General features: G+C 37.7%; 1 long non-coding RNA gene across 9 annotated transcripts in view; it reads left to right on the plus strand.

The window, feature by feature from the left end:
* LOC119707976 overlaps positions 1-15,849 on the plus strand; it is an 85,914-nt gene extending 70,065 nt beyond the window's left edge. For 3 of the 9 annotated variants that reach the window (XR_005258922.1, XR_005258926.1, XR_005258928.1), the window contains one exon: positions 332-9,509. This is a non-coding gene — a long non-coding RNA (uncharacterized LOC119707976). Of the gene's footprint in view, positions 1-331; positions 9,510-10,255 lie in introns of those variants that run through there. The other 6 variants (XR_005258923.1, XR_005258934.1, XR_005258930.1 and 3 more) reach the window with 6 other exon arrangements.
* The last annotated feature ends 129 nt before the right edge of the window (positions 15,850-15,978 follow it).

A 15,978-nucleotide genomic window follows, 5' to 3' on the forward strand; every position in this document is an offset into this window, starting at 1 on the left:
GTTACATAGAGGTTTAAGGAGTTTATTGGTAGTTATAGTAGCATTTAAGGAGCTTATTAGTATGTATAGTAGCCAGAATTGACTTGTAGCTGGTTTTCATAGGGTCAGAAAAGATTGAGTTTGGCTTGATGTTGTCATAAACTCTGAACTATAAATAATAAAAACCGAAAATGATATTTTATATTGGGCTTGGTCTTTGATAAATTAACTAAGAAATAATGAAATCAAGGAAAGGCTCCTTCCTTGCTTGGGAACACTCAAGTTGTGAAAACAAGGGCAAATACATACACACATACACTTGTCTCTTTTTTCCTTTCTTTTTTTTTAACAGTTCCAGTACATTTTTTTTCAAAGAGCATTTCTGACTTGTGTATGTGAGCTGCTTCTGTGGAATTTCAGTTTTGCATCTTCAGAATCCTTCTTCCTCAGCAGAGCTCTTGCTTTTAGGGACTCGGGAAATGTGATGGAGCTTCTTGCATACTTGATTCCCAGCTTTTATTGAGGTCTTCTTTGTCAATCTGTCTCTCATCCACAGACTTAAAACACAAGGATGGAGGTAGGAGAAGCACTCATGGTAACAACTATATTGACTTTATGACCAAAACATAATGGTATACAGCTTTGTGCAGACATTCCTGGATTTCAGTAGATTCCTGGCTCAGCTATCAGTACACTTCTTATCTTAGACTTCCTCCTTCCATTCTTTTCCTGTTCCACAACCCCTTCTCTCACATAGACTACCTTCAATTTTATGTGATAATGTGCTTATTCTCCTTGCAGATTATATCTATTTTAATAGCAGTGTAGAAAACATACAGTCACATTGTGTTGAATTTTGGGTTGGTTGGTTTCTTTTGGGACATTTTGTAGTAAAGTTAAAAAAAAAAACCAAACAACAACAACAAAACACCTTCCAAAATCATTAAAAAAAGGAAAAACTCAAATAGTCTGGAATCCTGTAATGCATGCAAGGTTTTGTGTTCATGTTTTGTATGGGTGGGTGGAATTACCTGCAGATTTTCTTACTAATGTACTTTCTGTAGAAAATAGCATAATGGTTCTGCCAAGTCTTTTTTTCATGGAGTGTATAGTTTAATTTTAAAGGGATTTAGTTATGCAACAGGAAAAAGCCTCTCCATACTTGAGCTAGAACCTGAAATCAACCAGGCAATTGAAAGAATAGTATCTGTTAAACACATGGAGTCTCAAATTAAGAATTTGGCCTGAATGTAAAAATGACTTTAAGTCTTTTACGGTAAATCTACAAGTACAAAACAATATTTTTCTTGCTAGAGAATATTTTTCATACTCTTTTTCCAGAAAAGTTGAAATAAATCTTTTACTTCTGGCTAGCATTTTTGCTCACATCTATCTTTATCTATGCCTTCCACATTACACACACACATATGTGTGTGTGTGTGTATTTATATATATATATATATACACATATATATATGGTGGAGATTTTGTCTTTACTTTTTCTTCTCTTGGTTTATGCCTAGCACAGTTTCTTCAGGGGAGAGACCAACTGTCAGAGCATACATTTACAGTATAGGTTTATTTTGACTTTGCACTCCTGCTTTAATTCACCATGGTAAGTTGGGTAAGTTGTACCTATTTAATTTAGTTTGCCTATTTTAGGTGTCTGATTTTAAAAACAAACATAGGTACTAAGAGGTGGGGTGGAGATAAGTGTAAATAGAGCTGTGCATGTATAAAATTACTGGAAATGGCTCTTTGATGCAGTTCCTAAAGTTAGCATTCCTATCTGGATAACCTATATAAAAAATGTTGCTGCTGTTACATGTAAATTTACACTGGCAATCTCACTTTAATTGGCACATTTGTGGCAATGGACTCTTCCAGCAGATCCTGCCCTGCTGTATTACTGTAGGAACAAAAATAGGAAGGGAGAAAATAAAATTCCCAACTCTTTCCCCCACGTGGCCTGCCAAATTTCTTTTTGTGCTTGCAGATAGCCCTGTTAATTTCCAGGAGTTGTCTGTCATGACCTGACTAGAAGGCTTATTGCAATGAAGTGGCGTGCTTGGGTCCATGCTGTGTAAGTAGCTTTTGTCTTAACAGTTTAGTATAAAAGCATTGAAGAAAGCATAATTCTTGTTATCTAGGGAACCAGTAAAAGGACTGCACACACTTAAGTCTCTGGCATTCTTTAGTCTAAGAAAATGATACCTAGCAGCGCCGTGAACTCCTCATCTCCTGCCTACATCAAGTAAAGCAGCATGGCCAATTCTAGGCTGGGGGCAGATGAACTCCTGCCCATAATAACAGATAAGTTACTATTCTTGCTAACAATTGTTTTGGGTTATAATTTTTTTTCCCCCTCTGAAGTTAATTAAGGCTCTTTTGAGTCTGCCCAAAAGTTGCAGTAAGGGTAAGCTGCAGAGCTAACAGATGGCTTGAGGACTGACAGAATAGTTCACAAAAGCTTATTTTGAAATTAGCTCTTATTCTCTTACATATGAAAGTTTTTGGGGTTTTCTTTTCACATACAAGTCTCCTGATGACAAAAAGTCAGATTAGAAGATAACCCAGATTTTTTTTCTTTCTTTTGAAATAAACATCTGCATAATCTTTAGTCCCTCTAACTATACACACAGTTGTCCAGTTTGTGGTTCATGTCTCATTAAGGTATTATGCACACATGACAATAAAGTCTAGAGCTTCACTGTAAATGGTCAGTAGAATGGCAATGGACAGATGTTTTCTAAACATTTGGTAGCTCATCAACACAACTCATGTTACTACATGAAAGCTAAAGTTCAATAAGAAAATTCTGCATTCAGCTCAGAGTATGTTTTTGTTGCCTTGAAGCATGGTAGACACCTTGGCATAACGTAGCAGCACATAATGGTTTGTGGGTTTTGAAAAGGTGCAGGCCATATTGTGCTGCCTCAAAAATACAAGGATTTCATCACCCTGAAGAGACATACCACTTATGAATTGGTCAATCTTGTGATGCTGATGTCTGTCATACTTTAGCAGCACGTAAATATTGGTGTTAAGACTGTAAATATCTCCAGTATTAACTGTGCTGCTGAAGTAAGGCTAGCCACTTCTGCACGCGAGTCGTGGAACAGGACATTGCATGTATTCCCTGTGCCTTTTTGTTGCTATAAATTTATATATTGTTTGTATATGAACACTTTCTTAGCTTTTTGTATTTTCATTTATTCAGAAACTATATTTAGAGCTTCATAGTATCTGATGGTAAATAAAATAGACATATATATAATTTTGCTTTGGTTTATGTGAAAACTGAACTTTTTAAAGGAGCCATCTCAAGCTACACCTGTCTAACAATGCTTTGGTAAGTGTGTTTGCTTATATATTTAAAAACTATAAAATTAAGTTGCTTTATTTGTCAACACATTTATTTATTAAAACTCATAAAACTGTGTTATTTTTACAATCTTTTCTAAATTAGTGGAACTGGGAATTATTTGGTCATGCTTTCAACAGAGAGCTCATAAAGAAAAAGTGTCTTCCAATTTTTTTAACAAAACTTATTAACCACTTCATTTCTTGAATGACGGGGCTATAGACAGCTAACAGTTTTATGGTTAGAAGTTTAAACTGTGTATCTGACTGTGAATTTACTAATTATTTTTCTCATCTTCCACTAAGATTTTTCTCTTGCAGGAGAATCTTTCATTGAGATGATTGAAATTGCTGCAGTGAGAATGGAGATTACTTGGGCTCCTTTCATTTTAAAAGCTGCATGCAAGAATTGTGTGGTGAGTCAAATGTAGACTAATGGTTATGTAAATGTCACTAATTTTAGATACAGATCTGAAAGTGTGTTTCCTTTTAAGATTTTATTTTCTTCACTATCATGACTCAGTATCACTTGCTAATCTAATTTTATTAGCCCTGTTGTATTTTACCATTTAAAATACACATACCTCATTCAAATAGGTGTTCACAGAGTCAAGTTAATATATCATATAGATGTTTTAAAAGGAGGAAAAAAAGCTTCTCTGCATTCAAGATCTGTTTTGATTTTAGCCTTCACAGAACTGCTACTGGTGCAGTTGCACAGGTACAAACATGATGCAGATGAATATGAATCCGAGTTGTTATAATTCATTCGTTTGCATTATTTGACCATATTGCAGAATTTCAGACTGGTAAAAATCACACTCTCATTTTCTACTACTGCTATGAATTTGAACTGGCAAAATTACTAATAGATAAGATTTCTGATTTAGTTCAGACCTGAGCAGTTCTCAATAGCACAGCTATGCAGAATTAGCCTACAGCTTTTCATAAAGAACATTTGTGTGCACATTTACCTGCTACATTTCTCTCAAGATACATGACCAAAATGAGGTTGACTACTTAAAAAAAATAACCTGTCTGGCTCAAAGTTGGATAGCTTTCTCATTGAGTTTCTTTAGGTAGCACTGTGTAACTGCTAAATATTAAAGACCTGTACATACACTTCAGCCATTTGAAGACTTAGAAATGCTTGGAAAGACCTTAAAGGTCTCTGCTTTTTTTCATCATGCTGCAGACAGGTGCTTGCAGGAGGCCCATCCATCCAGTTGCTCTTGTAGATCTAGTATTTTAATGTACCCAGGATTTTTCACAGAGACTTCCACGAGTAGATGTGAATCTAAAGAGCTCATCAGAGACTTGGGAGCATACAACAAATAAGTCTGTTTGCATGGCTTTGTCAAAGTCCAGTGGCCAAACTGTTTGTTCCTGACTACTTCATTGTGCTCGTGTTGGCCTTTGTGTGAAGAGTGAAACAGACTGTGCTCCCTTCTGGTTCACCATGCAATCTCCTATCACTGGCACAAGGGCAGGAAATAGCAGGGAGCAGGAAGAAGCAGAAGGGCAAAGGTTGGAGCGCCTTGTTCGGTGGCCCTAGCAGCATAGAATAGTTCAGTGACATGGTGAAAACACAGTTTGAGCATTTGCAGAACCAGAGTTCAACTGAGGAACCAAAGTTCCTGTCTGGATAAGAAAACTACTTCAAGTGCTTATGAAGGCCTACTCAAATGATTCAGTTCCTAAACCTTTGAAAGGGATGTTACATTTCCCACATGGTTCTCAGGTGGCTCAATATTTGCAGTTATATTTTCCAAAAGTTTGCCTGTATGGGTGGTGCCAGAGACTGTGGCTGGATCAAACTCACTTCATGTTGCAGCTCTGGGTTCCTAAGAACTGTACCCGATGTAAGAACGAAAGGCTCACTGTTTTCAGTTCAGGTGCTTATTTTCCGCTAGGCTTAGGAACTGTATGGGAGAAAGATGCTTAATTCACATAAAAAGGCAAGAAAAGACAGGCCTGCTTGAAGATAAACTGTATATTAGTGAAGACAACTAGTTTTAGGAGCATGTCTAAAAGTGCGTTGTTAAAAGGTTGGAGCTGAGAACAGATAAAGAAAGGACAGATCTGATGAACTAGAAAATCAGAAGGATTGAAATACGCTGGGCAAAGATTTGGGGATTTGTTTGTTTATTGAAATTTGTAGAAGCAGCAGCCTGACAGAGGGGAATTGGCTTGAGGCATAGAGAACAAGTCAGGCTTAGGGAAAGAGACTTGCACTCCTCAGATGATTCCTAACATTCACTGGAGTGCTCTGCACTTCACATCCAAAAGGGAATACTGACTGGTAAGTAGTAGCTTTTGCTGTCATATGGGAAATCACTGTCAATTTTACCCTTCTCATTGTATTCCCCAGAGAAGAGGGTAAGCCTATTAGTACCCTCAGCTACTTCATGGATTTTGGTCCTGAAAAGAAATCTCAAAGAGTAGAGGTTGTAAGGGAGATCTCTAGTTCAAACAGGGTACTTTCTTTAAGGCTATATCCAGTCAATTTTGAATATATTCAAGGATGGAGACTCTGCAGCCTGTCCTGTTCAGTTAGAATTTCACGCACTTTGTTTCTTACCTGTGGCCTCTTGTCCTATTTCTGGACAGAGAAGAGCCTGGCTATGTCTTCCTTACTCTGCTGTACCCCTACCAGCAGGCATTTAGAAACATTGCTGAGATCACACAAACACAAGCCCTTTCTTCTCCAGACTGGAGTCTCAGCTCACTCAGCCTTTCTTCATGTGAAAGATTCTTCAGTTCTCTCATCGTCTTTGTGGGAGTAAATAAAATGCTTCGTCTAATAAGGGGAATTAGAATTCAAAGGAGGAAATGTTTTTTTTTGAGAGGGGGGAAAAAAACAAAGCACAAGCTAATAACTGTATAAAGAACAAGAAGATCACAAAATGAAACATTAAGAAGTTAGATAACTCCTGCTTTAAGATTCTGCAATCTTCATTTGCCCCCTTGTGTCAGTGTACTATGAAGCAATCTTTGTGATCGCACAGAATGTTTCATCTATTGATAGGGTCAGCCTGTGGTGCTGGGCGGGGGAGGATGCCTGTGGGCTGTGCAAGCAAGAAGCCTGATGTTGCTATAGGTGCTGCAGAAATTAGTAAAAAATTCTCTAGGCAATGGAACAAATGGCTGCAAGTAGAGAAAACCATGTCTTCATGGTTATGTCAAGTGAGAATTCCTAAGAATTGGATGTGATGTTTATTTTTGTGCCTTTATTCTCATGTGATGCTGGACAACCAGGCCATTGTTTCTGTAGTGTGTATATTGTGCTTCACTTTAGAGGTGTCTGATTTAAAACTCACATCTGAAAGAAAGACTGGTGGTTCACATTGGTAACTGAGCTTCTTAGGAGTTGTCATTTGAATTAAAATACTCTGTGAAGTTATGTCTGCTGACAGTCTCCTGTCTTCTTAAAGAGAACTTCAAACTGTTGCATACTCTGATAGTTTTTACACCTCCATGTCACATTTAAAGTAGGGGTAATGGACACATACCTTGAAGGGCTGTTAGCTAATTTTGTTTAGTAGCTGTACTACAGTAATACATTGCCTTATGGAATTTTGTATGGCATTTATTAATTCTGATTTCAGAGGAAGAGGTGAGTACTATGCATCTTTTAAAGACCAGATCTGCAATCAACTTTCCTTGTTACCAGCTCAGGCTGGGAAGCAGAGTTTCTGTTCTGTTTATTCACAGTCTATTTCTGCAGTCCTGTGAACTCCAAAATACTCTGATTTGCGTCCTGTTGTGTCACTGATTCATTTTGCAAATATAACTCATTATTAAACACCTGTGTGCCATTTTTTGCTTGTCATTTTTGTAAATAACATCATCAACATTGTGCAAAATGTTCTATGTAGTAAAGGTAATGTACATGTTTGAACTTCAGCATATTTGACAATAAATTTACCTGTGAAGATCTATTTTACAGAAAGAATGAGCTATTTAAATTGCAACAATTTCTTAATGTATAGCAGTAAGCACTGCATCTCTAAAAACATGAAGTTACTTATACCTAAGTATTTAGGACTTCAACCACCATTTTCTTCAAATTTCAAAGGCAGTTTTCTTGGTACTGCCTATGGCACGCTTTGGTAAATGAGAGTGTACTAGAAATTTGGATACAGTGATCTGAAAATGTTTCAACTTTTGCCTTAGTCATGGTGTCTTGAGAATTGGGGAAAATCTCTTCTAATCAGGTAGCCACATTAGCAGTCATGGTTGAATCTGAAGTGATGAGACTCCCTTTATCTGTATCGCAACCTATTGTCACAAGAAATGATAGAAATATCCCCAAAGTGGTGAGCTGCTATTGTACCAGTTTAGCAGCAGCAGCAATTGTTCAAGTAAAAAACAAATAAAATATTTAAAATGTATTTGAAGGAAAACTTATGTCTGAAATATATGTGACTCTTCTTTCTAAGGTGGCAATTGTAAGTGTATCACAATAAAATATTTAACTATAAATAGAAATAAGAAAAAGTGATGGAAAAATGCAATAACATGAGTGACATATGTTCATCTTTCTGTGAGCTGGATAATAATCATCTGAGTGCTTATTTTTTACTTTAAATAGTTTATTTCTATTAGAAGCTATTTAATGGTCATCAAGTGCAACTCTTTTTTTTTCCCATGTTTTATTCACTTATAATTAATAGCTCTGTTAATAAATAAATTTCTTATTGCTTCTGCCTCTTAATATAAAATTTCAACTTTTATGTTCAAAAGTTCTGAAATTACATATTAATTGTAGCAGCATTTATCTAGTTTGTATCTTCAGTCTAAAGTTTACAGTGCATAGTAGGTGAAGGCTTAGTTTCTCTTGAGAGATAGGAATAATATATCCATGGTGTTTTCTTCTGTTGTTTATAGCCATAGGAGTCAGACATGAATAGAAAGCTTCTCATTTCCCTGCGTTTCTGCAGGGCAAGTGTGTGGCTTTATTGCCCATAAAAGAACCTTCTGTTAGCAGGTTTTATATTTTTAAGCAGTTTTAAAAGTAAAACATTTTGGAATCTCTCAACAAATACTCAAAAAAGCCTTAAATATTATAACATTTGAAGTATATAAGGCATAAATTATAGCATAGATAATCTCAAATGTATGAATTTTTATGTTTTATTGAAATAAAGGCAAAGGAAGAGCTTTAGGGGTTATATTATTTGACCAGCTAGAATAGTCAACAATAATATAAGACTATGATTCTACAGCCTCGTGATTCTTGAGCCAGACAAGTTTGAGAATGAGTTTTCTTGTTTCCTTTATTATTACCCTGGCTCTCATATGTCTTTGGTGGTTTCACTGAATGACTTTAGGTTCATTTTTGGTAAGCTCAGCCAGCTGAAGCTGCTCGCTCTAAGCAACAGTGCCAGCACAGAGGAAAATACCCTTCACTCCTGAGACTGGCACTCCAGTTTTAAAGTCCATTTACGTTGCTTAAATCACTGTAAGGAATATTCAGGGCCTAGTTCTTCCTTTTTTGACACTACTACAGACAGACTTTGCCTATCTGCTCTTTAAATCAATATCAAAGAGTCTAACACCAGTTTGGTTTATCTCTTTTCTTGTACAGAAGATTAGTATCAACATATGAAACCAGCACAAAAATGCTCATATAGATATGGCTTCTTAGCATCTGGAAGCAGCTGTGATATGCCTTTCCTATTATCAAGACAATGTGAGTGTCTTCCCTTTTCCAACAAGCAATATCTTGTTGCAGACACATCAATAAATACATTAAAGCTGTATTTTCCAGCTATAATGTAACTTCCAGATTAAAAATACGAAATTTCCAGTAGTATGAGACAAAGAAGCACAAGAACTTGAATGTTTTGGAGGTATGAAATGTGTTAAATGACTTGTTCTTCAACCAGTTTTAGGAAATGAGCATGAATGATAGGTTATACAGTCAGGAAAAGGGTTTCACTGCAGATTTGATAACATCGTGTAGCCAGACAGCCCCCTGTTGGTTGTATTGCTGTGGAGGTTCTAGAAAGGAATTGTGCTTCAATTCAGCTGTTCATTGCACTCAGCAAGCAATTTTTTTTCAATCCCATATCACAAATAGAGAAAGTGGAGGGAGAAGAAAATGTGTGTGCTTGTAAAAACTGCCTTTGAATCAAGTTTTATCTCTTATCTATAAGAAATGTTATAAGAAATGTTAAAGCTTGAATAAACAGTGCCTGCACACAGTTTCTTATTGCCGTTACAGAAATTTATTTCTAAATTGCTGTAGTAAAAATGTAGAACAGTACTTTGTCCTTGTGATAAAACTTTAAACTAGCATGCTTTTATATCACATTCACAGCCTGACTAAGGCAAAGTATTTAGATCAAGTTCAGTCAAGAATGCAGGGGTTTAAAACACAAAAGTTTGTAAGCTGGCAGTGAATTAACCAGGTACAGCCGTATTTAATGCCTGAGACTCTCTCTCGTAGGCACATCTATGAGAGCTTCTATTTAACAAGGTACAGTTTTACCAAGAGTCTTGGATGTTTTTTAATCACATTTGTTCTGCTTTAAGATGTTTTTTGTATGTGTTTTAAGTTGCTACCAATGCAACTAGCAGCATACTTCTAGTTTGTGTTTTCTCATATATTGAAAAACTGAAGAAATTCATATTCAAAATCAAATTAATGTATCATGCTGACAATTGCAGGACACTTATTAGGCATTTTTGGCACTTTGGCTTTTTTTTCCCCCAAAGAGTTTGTAAAGAGAACCTAAAATCTCCCTTGTAATGATCATTGTATATCCATGTAGTGATAGAATGCTGTAGGTACTAGATGAAATATAGTATTGGGTGACACACAGATTCTAGAAAGAACTCTGTCACAGAGGTACAGGATTTTGTGCTCAAAGATAAACAACGCAGAAGTTCTCTCTTTCTGCATCAGGTATGGCCAAGGTTATAATGGCTCATCTTCATTTAAGGAATTGGAGTTGTGACTGAAAACCCATAGCTGCAACAGTGCAAAGGAAACTGATGTGACAATTAGTTTTCTACCACAGCACAGAAGACGAGTATGATGCTAAGAAAGCCAGAGTGCTGGAGGACTTTTTCTCACTCTTAGAACACATTAAAAAAATCAGTGATCAGATGTCTTGGAGCAGCTGGCAGAAACAAGAGGGTAAGGCTACATGCTGTGATTGAAAAGGGGAAATGGGAAATAGGGGAACAGAAAAAACTGGTTTAAAATTGTCACAACTTGCTAAAATCCCTCAGAAAAGTTTTAAGAAACTAGCTGAAACAATCTCAAGGCAAGGGGACTCTTCCACAAAACAGAGAACCTGAGTTTCAGAAGCCTGAGGAGATTCAAGTTCACATCTCCTGCTTCTGAAAAAATACCCAGTGGAAGTTGCCCACAGATGTTCCCCATCTTTCCTGTTAAATAAAGGATCTGTGCAAAAAAGTCACAAAACTATTTTGTTCAAAGGTTGTTGGCAGTGGTAACTATTGCTGTTAGCAGATGAAAGCAAGCTGCAGGTAGGATTTCAAAGGGTAGTGGAATTTGCTTTTATTGGACTAACTGTGCAGTTCCTTGCATGTTCCATATTCTTTTCCTAAGATGTTTCCTGAAGTAATGATAAAGTCAGCATACAATAAATATAAGTATCCATTAAAGCACACTAAAGGAATACCTTATGTTTCCAGTAGATTAACACTGAGATAATGAAGTATTTGTGAATTGCATCACAGTCCTTTATTATGGTCGATTCTGGATTTCATTGCTGAAGAGAGGACCAGTACAGGTGACTGTAACTGCTTTATTCTCCTGCATTCTCTAAATCTGCTAAAGATGAAAAGCAGGCAGTAGCATTAAAGAACTTCATGGCTGTTCAGCAACCAGCAAGGGGACTCACATCTTCCCTCCTGCAGTCTACCCTCAAACTGCTTTCTTTCTGTGTTTGAAGCGGCTTTTTGAGTCTGGGTTTCAGAGGTGTTTTGGTTTGGAGAGTTTACAATCCCCCTCATAAATTAGCAGCATAAATAAGAGCCTGTTCTAGGTTGAAGAAGATTCAAATAACTTATCCTGTTCAGAAAAATTAAAATATTCTTCCTCTTCTGAGGAGCGGTTACTCCATTCCCAAATTAGGATTGAACTTCAGGACTTTCTCATGGCTCTTGGAGTATCTTCAATCTTTAGTTTGTTTAAGTAATTCTTAAACAATACAGATAACTTGCAGAGTTGTTACATTGTGATCCCATTATTTTATGCTTATTCAGGCATAAGGTGAGTAGCCTAAAAAACCCACTACTTTTTGCTATGAATATATCTCAGTTTCCTCTAAAATTGCAGTGGACATTTTCAATTGTAATTGACAGAATCCTAATTTTATCTCGTTTTTTTTTATGTTTACTGCATGATTCTTTTAAAAACAGCACCCGGTCCTGGTGATTTATGGTGTTTTTTATTTCTCAGGCTTTCAATAGGCTCTTCTTTTGAGACATCTAGGCCTAGGGAAACTACTGTGAATCCCCATAAGGCACATCCTTGAGATAGGAATTTCTCTGTCACCCTTCATGTTAGAACCAAATAATTTATATTGAACTTCTTTACCTGTGACACCTTCTTTCATCTGCCTCTGGATATTACATAGACAAAACTAAAAAAATATCCTCCTGAATTCTAACACCTTTAAGAATACTTGTAATTCTTCTCTGTGTGTGGGGGGGGGTGTGTGTCTGGGGGTGCTGCAACCAGCCATTGGTACCCATGAGTACCAATAGAGCAGAACATTTTTCGGCAGCACCTGTGAAAGCAATAACTGCATTTCTTTGTTCAAGAGTAGTGTTAAACCATCCCCTCATGCTTCAGGCTGCCAGTGGCAACAGAGAGCTTTTCATTAGCTAATGATAGTGGTAATTTTTTTTTCACTTCATTAGTTTTTTTTCTTACTTTGTTATTTGTTTATATTAACACTTCAATAACTGTTAAGATGTGGTTTAGTTAAGAAACCATAGCATCTCTGTTTTGTTGGGTTTGAGTTTTTTTCTGCTTTGGTAGGAGAAATTGCTTCAGCCTAGGAAGAATTCCATGTCTGCACATACCCCATGAATGAGAATGACCTCCCTAGCACTCAGACATTTGCTGTGTAATGTTGTGGTGTCATTAAAGACTGTCTACATAAGATACACTTTACTTGAGCTGATGAGCATCACATGTGTCTTCTAAGAAGGCTGAGCAAGCGAAACATCTTGCCTCAAGATGTCACAAGTGATACAGGCACCTGGCCTCTGGTTCTAGTTTGCCTGAGCAGAAACACTTGAGAAAGACCAGAGCTCTTTTGCTTTTCTAACTTCTTGTCCTAGACTGTCAGCAAGTCTCCTAACATGGCTAGACCTTGATTAGATGGAGACAAGGAACAGAACATTTGCAAAACAGATCCTGATTTTATCCTACATAAATTCTTCTGAAGCACAGTTCAGACCTTGGAACACCAGGTATCACCAGTCCAATCAGAGCTGGAATTTTCATGATACAGTGGTCTATAGTACTTGGATTCCTTGGCAGCCATAATTCTAGAGAAATGATCAGTAACAATGTAGCACCAAAATTATAGCAAGGTTGAATCACTTTTGAATACTTGAGCTTCATCAGAGAAATCAAGCTCCTTACTGTCAAATCAGGCTCAGAATCACCCCTCATAAACTTTAATGGGTGTCTGGCCTTTAGTGTTGACTCAAACATTCTCTATTCTGCTGTAGTCAGAGATCATTTTTTACAAGCTTCCAGCATCCTGTAGGACTAGTTCCATATAAAATACTCCTGTGCCTAGTCAGAACCAGAAGACTGAAAGGTTCTGTACACTTCTGTTTAGCTGGACATCCTACACCAACAGAAGTAGGTGTGGTTCACACTAGGGCAGCTTATAGAGATGGGAACTTCCTGTATCTTTCAGCATCTCACAGATTCAAAAGCGTTAAGGTTGGAAAAGACCTCCAGGATCTCTAGTCCAACCATTAACCCAGCACCACCATGCTCACCAAGAAACCCAAGTGCCACTCCCACATGCCTTTTGAGCTTTCCAAGGGATGGTGATTTCACCACCTTCCTGGGCAACCTGTTCCAATGCCTAACCACCCTTTCAGTGAAGAAAGTTTTCCTAGTATCCAATCTAAACCTACACTAGCACAACTTGAGGCCATTTCCACTCATCTTGTCACTTACCTGGGAGAAAAGACTGACACCCTGGGTGACTGACTGACACCTTGCTACAACATCCTTTTAGGTAATTGCAGAGAACTTGTTTGTTGTTCCAGGTAACAAGCAACAGGATGCAAGGAAATGGCCTCAAACTGTACCAGGGGAGGTTTAGGTTGGACATTGGGACGAATTTCTTCTCAGAAAGGGTGGTTAGATATTGAATGGGCTGCCCAGGGCAGTGGTGGAGTCACCATCCCTCGAGGTGTTTAAGAAAAGATTGGATGTGGCACTTGGTGCCATGATTCAGTTGACAAGGTAGTGTTCAGTTGGTCATAGGCTGGATTTGATCTCAGAGGTCTTTCCCAAGCTATGTGATTGATTCTGTGAAAGCTGCTTCCAATGACAGCAAATATTGACACTTAGAGCAAAAAGGTGCTGAAGTTTTATCTCTTCTGCAGAATGAATTACCTTTTGAAAATGAAGGTCTCTAGAGTATTATTAGTTAATATTGCAAATGCTAATTTGAAATGGTAAGCATTGCCACAGACATCTAGAAAGGAATTTAGATATGGTGCAGTAGTGACATTTCCAGAGACAGACATCTTGATAAAAAGTATTTGTGGGTTTTCTGAAACACAATTACCTATTCAATTCTTTGCATTTTCTTTGTATAGACAGAGTTGTACACACTCTTCCTAGATCCCCAAGACAAGTAAACACCAGTTGCCAACTACAGGCATCACAAGAACATAGGCTTTCCAAGCCTGCAGGCCTACATGCCCTCCAGCAGCACAAGACTTAAAGGGATTAAAAAAAAAAAAAAAAAAAAAAAAAAAAAAAAAAAAAAAAAAAGGCAACTTCCTTGTGTGTTGCAGTTCACCTGCTTCTTTCATCCATGTGGCAGTGTCTGACTGTTTGCACCAGAACATTTGGAATGTTTTTAAAGTTGTACCTCTTCCTTTCAAGCACTGAAATGGTTTTATAATGAGTTAAAACCTACCGTCACTGAGATTTGTGTGTTCTATTTTAGTCACTCATTGACTCCTTTTGTCACAAGGTCACAAGGTGTTTTATGAGAGCATGTTAGATCATTGGTAGCATTGCTTCTTTTCCTATGGAAAAGAGATTCCCTTTTTATCTCTTAAAATGGGATGGGGAAAGGTGGTAGTGATCCAATTCCAGTACAGTATTCACTTAGGCTGTCCCAGATCTCCAGAAATGTAAATACGGACAGCTGAAAGATCGGATACAGAGAAATGTTTTCAACAGCAGTTTATCACTACCAAGTTAGAAAGCCCTGAGAGCTCTGAGCTTTCGAAACAGTTATTTCCACACTGTTACCCACCCTGCCTGAAGGAACTGTGTCATCTTTCTAGCAGGCGTCATTGCCTCCAGTATAAGACCTGTGTGCTTGTCACTGCCTGTTTCAGAAAACAAAAACCCACATATGCATGTATGTCCTGAACACTCCGTAAGTGATCTAAGAACTGTCATTACATCCTTCACTCATGGCTTTGTCTTGGTCCTGAAGGTAGACAAGAAGTCAGCATAGATCCCTGCACAGAACAGAGATTATCCAAACCATAGCAGAATGATGTTCCATTTGCCTTCTGTGACTTCACATAACATTCAGCTTTTCAATTCAATCTCAGAGCCTACCTCAGAAGTTCATTGAGAGCATGGATCATGGGTCAGAGGGTGGTGAGGCACTGGCACAGGTTGTCCAGAGAAGCTGTGGAAGCCCCATCCCTGGAATTGTTCAAGAGCAGATTGAATGGGGCTTGAAGCAACCTGGTGTAGTGGAACGTGTCCCTGCCCATAGCAGAGGGGTTGGAACCAGATAGTCTTTAAGGTTCCTTCCAACCCAAACTATTCTGTGGTTCTAGGGGTCAGACTTTCAATAGCTTAGCACAAGACACTCTTATAGCACAGCTTATGAGGGCACACTATAGCCAAAAGAGGAGTTGGTCAAATTTTCCTGTGCCTGCCTGGGCGTTTTCCAGCAGGGAGTCTCCAAAAAAAAAGAATCTTGCAAAAGGATCATCATTTTCCCATCATTTTTCCAACATGTATTCGTAGAGATTTTGGGACTGTATATGGACAATGAAGTCTAGATTGCACTATCACACTTCAATTGTCAAAGCTTATCAAATAGGAGCAGGAAGCAGTTTTAGCCTAACCAATGATGGAAGAAGCTTCTGTTACATCAGGGAGCATGCAGATACAATGTTTTCCTTACATTCTTGACATGGCCATATTTAAGCTATTGATGTGTTCTCGAGATCCATGGTTTACTGAGCCATCTTCAGAAGATAATGCTTTGAATAACTATAGGTAGCAAATGAATATCTGTTGTGATGCAATAGATTGTTATTTGGATGCTGCACTGGGTGTTATGTTATACAAATGTTTCCCCCCTTTTTCTCAAATGGTGTATCCCTCAGATACACCTGAGGTCTTGTACCTGTGGT

This window comes from Motacilla alba, chromosome 1 (assembly GCF_015832195.1).
Source record: "Motacilla alba alba isolate MOTALB_02 chromosome 1, Motacilla_alba_V1.0_pri, whole genome shotgun sequence".
Classification (NCBI taxonomy): domain Eukaryota; kingdom Metazoa; phylum Chordata; class Aves; order Passeriformes; family Motacillidae; genus Motacilla; species Motacilla alba.